This window comes from Oncorhynchus tshawytscha, linkage group LG16, assembly GCF_018296145.1.
Source record: "Oncorhynchus tshawytscha isolate Ot180627B linkage group LG16, Otsh_v2.0, whole genome shotgun sequence".
NCBI classification, from domain to species: domain Eukaryota; kingdom Metazoa; phylum Chordata; class Actinopteri; order Salmoniformes; family Salmonidae; genus Oncorhynchus; species Oncorhynchus tshawytscha.
The window spans coordinates 27,748,361-27,754,586 of NC_056444.1; positions in this window are offsets into that span (position 1 = coordinate 27,748,361).

Genomic DNA, 6,226 nt, shown 5'->3' on the forward strand with positions numbered 1-6,226 from the left:
GTTTCAGACATAAGGAAGTGGATGGCTGCAAACTTTCTACTTTTAAACTCGGACAAAACAGAGATGCTTGTTCTAGGTCCCAAGAAACAAAGAGATCTTCTGTTGAATCTGACAATTAATCTTAATGGTTGTACAGTCGTCTCAAATAAAACTGTGAAGGACCTCGGCGTTACTCTGGACCCTGATCTCTCTTTTGAAGAACATATCAAGACCATTTCAAGGACAGCTTTTTTCCATCTACGTAACATTGCAAAAATCAGAAACTTTCTGATGCAGAAAAAATAATCCATGCTTTTGTCACTTCTAGGTTAGACTACTGCAATGCTCTACTTTCCGGCTACCCGGATAAAGCACTAAATAAACTTCAGTTGGTGCTAAATACGGCTGCTAGAATCCTGACTAGAACCAAAAAATTTGATCATATTACTCCAGTGCTAGCCTCTCTACACTGGCTTCCTGTCAAAGCAAGGGCTGATTTCAAGGTTTTACTGCTAACCTACAAAGCATTACATGGGCTTGCTCCTACCTATCTCTCTGATTTGGTCCTGCCGTACATACCTACACGTACGCTATGGTCACAAGACGCAGGCCTCCTAATTGTCCCTAGAATTTCTAAGCAAACAGCTGGAGGCAGGGCTTTCTCCTATAGAGCTCAATTTTTATGGAACGGTCTGCCTACCCATGTCAGAGACGCAAACTCGGTCTCAACCTTTAAGTCTTTACTGAAGACTCATCTCTTCAGGGGGTTGTATGATTGAGTGTAGTCTGGCCCAGGAGTGGGAAGGTGAACGGAAAGGCTCTGGAGCAACGAACTGCCCTTGCTGTCTCTGCCTGGCCGGTTCCCCTCTTTCCACTGGGATTCTCTGCCTCTAACCCTATTACAGGGGCTGAGTCACTGGCTTACTGGGGCTCTCTCATGCCGTCCCTGGAAGAGGTGCGTCACCTGAGTGGGTTGATTCACTGATGTGGTCATCCTGTCTGGGTTGGCGCCCCCCTTGGGTTGTGCCATGGCGGAGATCTTTGTGGGCTATACTCAGTCTTGTCTCAGGATGGTAAGTTGGTGGTTGAAGATAACCCTCTAGTGGTGTGGGGGCTGTGCTTTGGCAAAGTGGGTGGGGTTATATCCTTCCTGTTTGGCCCTGTCCGGGGGTGTCCTCGGATGGGGCCACAGTGTATCCTGACCCCTCCTGTCTCAGCCTCCAGTATTTATGCTGCAGTAGTTTATGTGTCGGGGGCTAGGGTCAGTTTGTTATATCTGGAGTACCTCTCCTGTCCTATTCGGTGTCCTGTGTGAATCTAAGTGTGCGTTCTCTCTTTCTCTCTCTCTCTCTCGGAGGACCTGAGCCCTAGGACCATGCCCCAGGACTACCTGACATGATGACTCCTTGCTGTCCCCAGTCCACCTGACCGTGCTGCTGCTCCAGTTTCAACTGACCTGAGCCCTAGGACCATGCCCCAGGACTACATGACATGATGACTCCTTGCTGTCCCCAGTCCACCTGACCGTGCTGCTGCTCCAGTTTCAACTGTTCTGCCTTATTATTATACGACCATGCTGGTCATTTATGAACATTTGAACATCTTGGCCATGTTCTGTTATAATCTCCACCCGGCACAGCCAGAAGAGGACTGGCCACCCCACATACCCTGGTTCCTCTCTAGGTTTCTTCCTAGGTTTTGGCCTTTCTAGGGAGTTTTTCCTAGCCACCGTGCTTCTACACCTGCATTGCTTGCTGTTTGGGGTTTAAGGCTGGGTTTCTGTACAGCACTTTGAGATATCAGCTGATGTACGAAGGGCTATATAAATAAATTTGATTTGATTTGATTTGATGACTAGCTTAGGACTGATGTCTGATGGCTAAAGATGATGTGGACTAAGTTTCTGTGACAGCCAGTCAGTCTGCGCTGTGCCTGTTGGGGATACTAGGGGTGAAGAACGCTCTCTCTCTGTGATACGTTTCACCGCACTTTATGCTCCTGAGTTACAGTGGGGAGAAGAAGTATTTGATACACTGCCAATTTGCAGGTTTTCCTACTTAGAAAGCATGTAGAGGTCTGTAATTTTTATCAAAGGTACACTTCAACTGTGAGAGACAGAATCTTAAACAAAAATCCAGAAAATCACATTGTATGATTTTTCAGTAATTAATTTGCATTTTATTGCATGACATAAGTATTTGATCACCTACCAACCAGAAAGAATTCCAGCTCTCACAGACCTGTTAGTTTGTCTTCAAGAAGCCCTCCTGTTCTCCACTCATTACCTGTATTAACTGCACCTGTTTGAACTCGTTACCTGTATAAAAGACACCTGTCCACACAATCAATCAAACAGACTCCAACCTCTCCACAATGGCCAAGACCAGAGAGGGTGTAAGGACATCAGGGATAAAATTGTAGACCAGCACAAGGCTGGGATGGGCTACAGGACAATAGGCAAGCAGCTTGGTGAGATGGCAACAACTGTTGGCACAATTATTACAAATGGAAGAAGTTCGGCCTCCCGGGTGGCGCAGTGGTTAAGGGCGCTGTACTGCATCGCCAGCTGTGCCACCAGAGACTCTGGGTTCGCGCCCATTCTCTGTCGTAACCGGCCGCGACCAGGAGGTCCGTGGGGGCGACGCACAATTGGCCTAGCATCATCCGGGTTAGGGAGGGTTTGGCCGGTAGGGAAATCCTTGTCTCATCGCGCACCAGCGACTCCTGTGGCGGGCCGGGCGCAGTGTGCGCTAACCAAGGTTGCCAGGTGCACGGTGTTTCCTCCGACACATAGGTGCGGCTGGCTTCCGGGATGGATGGCGCTGTGTTAAGAAGCAGTGCGGCTTGGTTGGGTTGTGTATCGGAGGACGCATGACTTTCAACCTTCGTCTCTCCCGAGCCCGTACGGGAGTTGAGGCGATGAGACAAGATAGTAGCTACTAAACAATTGGATACCACGAATTTGGGGAGAAAACTGGGAAAACTGGTCCTCTACATGCTTTGTAAGTAGAAAAACCTGCAAAATCGGCAGTGTATCAAATACTTGTTCTCCCCACTGTACATGACTAACGCTCAACACAGACAGTAGCAAAGGCAAGTTATTGGACCGTATGTTGCTTACATTGCCCAAAAACAGCTGTGCATTATAGGTTCAAGGGTAAAGTTGTATAACAAGCTTCCATGTGTAACTAGAAATCATGTGATAGAGCCATTCAAATAATTATCCCCTAACCATTCTCTAACACACACCTGTATGTAAAGGGCCCTATCCCTCAGAAGGTAAGCTGTTAAGGGCACTAGACTCCATCCTATATCTCTGAAGGGCCATAGCTTCAACCATGTGTCTATGTAGGTAACATCTAAAGGTCTGTATCTCTCACAAGGTAATCTGTGAAGGACTCAGCACTCCTCTGATCACAGTACTGAGACAGTGTGAGTTGTGTGGTGTGGAGCTCAGTCAAAGAGTCTGCAGCTGGAATTCATTCCCCTGGTTGCCAGAGTACACACACACACGTACACGTACACGTACACACACACACACACACACTCTCTCACTCTCTCTCTCTCACTAGCACGTGTCAGTAAGACAGATGTCTACACCCTGCCGCCCTGCCCATCCCATAATGCAGTAGTTTGTGTGCTGGGGATGCGGCTGTGCGCTGACGAGGATGGGAAGTGACACAAACCAAACTCGGTGTGTCCTCCAGCCAGCTCCGGTGGCTCCCGGCCTGTCAATCCCAGCTCCGTCAGCAGCACTGGCTCAATGGCAGTGCCTTTGACACATGTCACAAAGTTTTAAATGTCTGCTCTTTTCAGCAGGACGGCTGGGTTGGCGAGGGTGAGGAGGGAGGCAGCCAGGGGAAGGATGACATTTTGTTGTCGGGTGGGGGACTTGTTGTGGCTCCACTCTTCCTGCCTGCGCCAGCTGTCAGGGCCGGTTCCCTCTGAACACAACACAAATAAACCTGGTCATGCTGAAACGTTGCCACTCGTGACCAGCCTCCCCAACGTTACGGGTGCAGGAACACACACACACACACACACACACACACACACAGAGAGAGAGAGATCAAATATAGTGTGAGGCTATCGCTGACCTTTCTGTCATCTGTCTGTCTGTTAGATTGATGAGCAGGACTGAGGCTCCACATGGTCCCGCTCACATCTCCCTGATCTGTTTGGGATAATGTAGAAGACGGTACCTTTTACCGTAATGACTAGAATAGAGAAGCAGGAGGAGACAGTAATGACTGGAGTAGAGAAGCACGAGAAGGAGACAGTAATGACTGGAATAGAGAAGGAGACTGTAATGACTGGAATAGAGAAGCAGGAGGAGACAGTAATGACTGGAATAGAGGAGAAGGAAACGGTAATGACTGGAATAGAGAAGCAGGAGAAGGAGACGGTAATGACTGGAATAGAGAAGCAGGAAAAGGAGATGTAATGACTGGATTAGAGAAGGAGATGGTAATGACTGGAATAGAGAAGGAGACTATAATGACTGGAATAGAGAAGCAGGAGAAGGAGACGGTAATGACTGGAATAGAGAAGCAGGAAAAGGAGACGTAATGACTGGATTAGAGAAGGAGATGGTAATGACTGGAATATAGAAGCAGGAGAAGGAGATGTAATGACTGGAATAGAGAAGGAGATGGTAATGACTGGAATAGAGAAGGAGACTGAAATGACTGGAATAGAGAAGCAGGAGAAGGAGACAGTAATGACTGGAATAGAGAAGCAGACGGTAAAGACTGGAATATAGAAGCAGGAGAAGGAGATGTAATGACTGGAATAGAGAAGGAGATGGTAATGACTGGAATAGAGAAGGAGACTGTAATGACTAGAATAGAGAAGCAGGAGAAGGAGATGTAATGACTGGAATAGAGAAGGAGATGGTAATGACTGGAATAGAGAAGGAGACTGTAATGACTGGAATAGAGAAGCAGGAGAAGGAGACGGTAATGACTGGAATAGAGAAGCAGGAGAAGGAGACGGTAATGACTGGAATAGAGAAGCAGGAGAAGGAGATGTAATGACTGGAATAGAGAAGGAGATGGTAATGACTGGAATAGAGAAGCAGGAAAAGGAGATGTAATGACTGGAATAGAGAAGGAGATGGTAATGACTGGAATAGAGAAGGAGACTGTAATGACTGGAATAGAGAAGCAGGAGAAGGAGACGGTACTGACTGGAATAGAGAAGCAGGAGAAGGAGACGGTAATGACTGGAATAGAGAAGCAGGAGAAGGAGATGTAATGACTGGAATAGAGAAGCAGGAGAAGGAGATGTAATGACTGGAATAGAGAAGGAGATGGTAATGACTGGAAAAGAGAAGCAGGAGAAGGAGATGTAATGACTGGAATAGAGAAGAAGGAAAATGAGGCTCATTCTGTTGAACAACCCAGGGTATGAAGCTATGTCATCTTGTAACTGTACATCAAACATAGTGATCATAAACGTTGACACTGTATATCACATGAGGTTTATGATATGAAATGTGAAGTACACATTTGGACTCATGGATGTTTGGCTTGCTTGTATGACATAGTGGTATTTATTATAAACCTCAACGGCTCATCTTTCAAAATACATATAGTTCTCTAAATTGACAGCATTTCCCTCACTCAGACAACAAACCTATTGCAGAAGTTGCCCAATTAGCAGGAGATGGGGGCAACTTGTTGTTGCGTCATCCCACACAGCATTGTGAATCTGTGACGTCAAGTGTAGCATGTTACTGTACAGCCACTACATTCCAATTAAGCTGTTCATCAGGGCACAGGTTGGTGGCACCTTAATTGGGGAGGACAGGCTTGTGGTAATGACTGGAGTGGAGTAAGTGGACTGGTATCAAACACATCAAACACATGGTTTTCATCACCTATAACAGCATTGGTTTATTTCCAAATGGCAGATGATAAGATTACATTCAGTACATTCAGTATGTGGGAATATTTCCTAACTTCTATAACACAGTATGTTAAAAGCATGCCTTCTGAATCCTTCACAACCCAATTTAGGTCATATTCAGTAACCTAAATCACAATGAATTTACAATCTCGTTCCATACTAATATGATATTAACATTTCATGATTCATCTGCTTAAATTCTGGTAATTTCCCCCCAAATCCTGGTTGGAAGATTACAGGAATCACCAGAGAATAAGCAGAACAGCAGTATAGACCTACTGATAAAGATCATTTGTAAGTAGGCCTATAAAAAATGTAAGTTGACATAAAGATTATG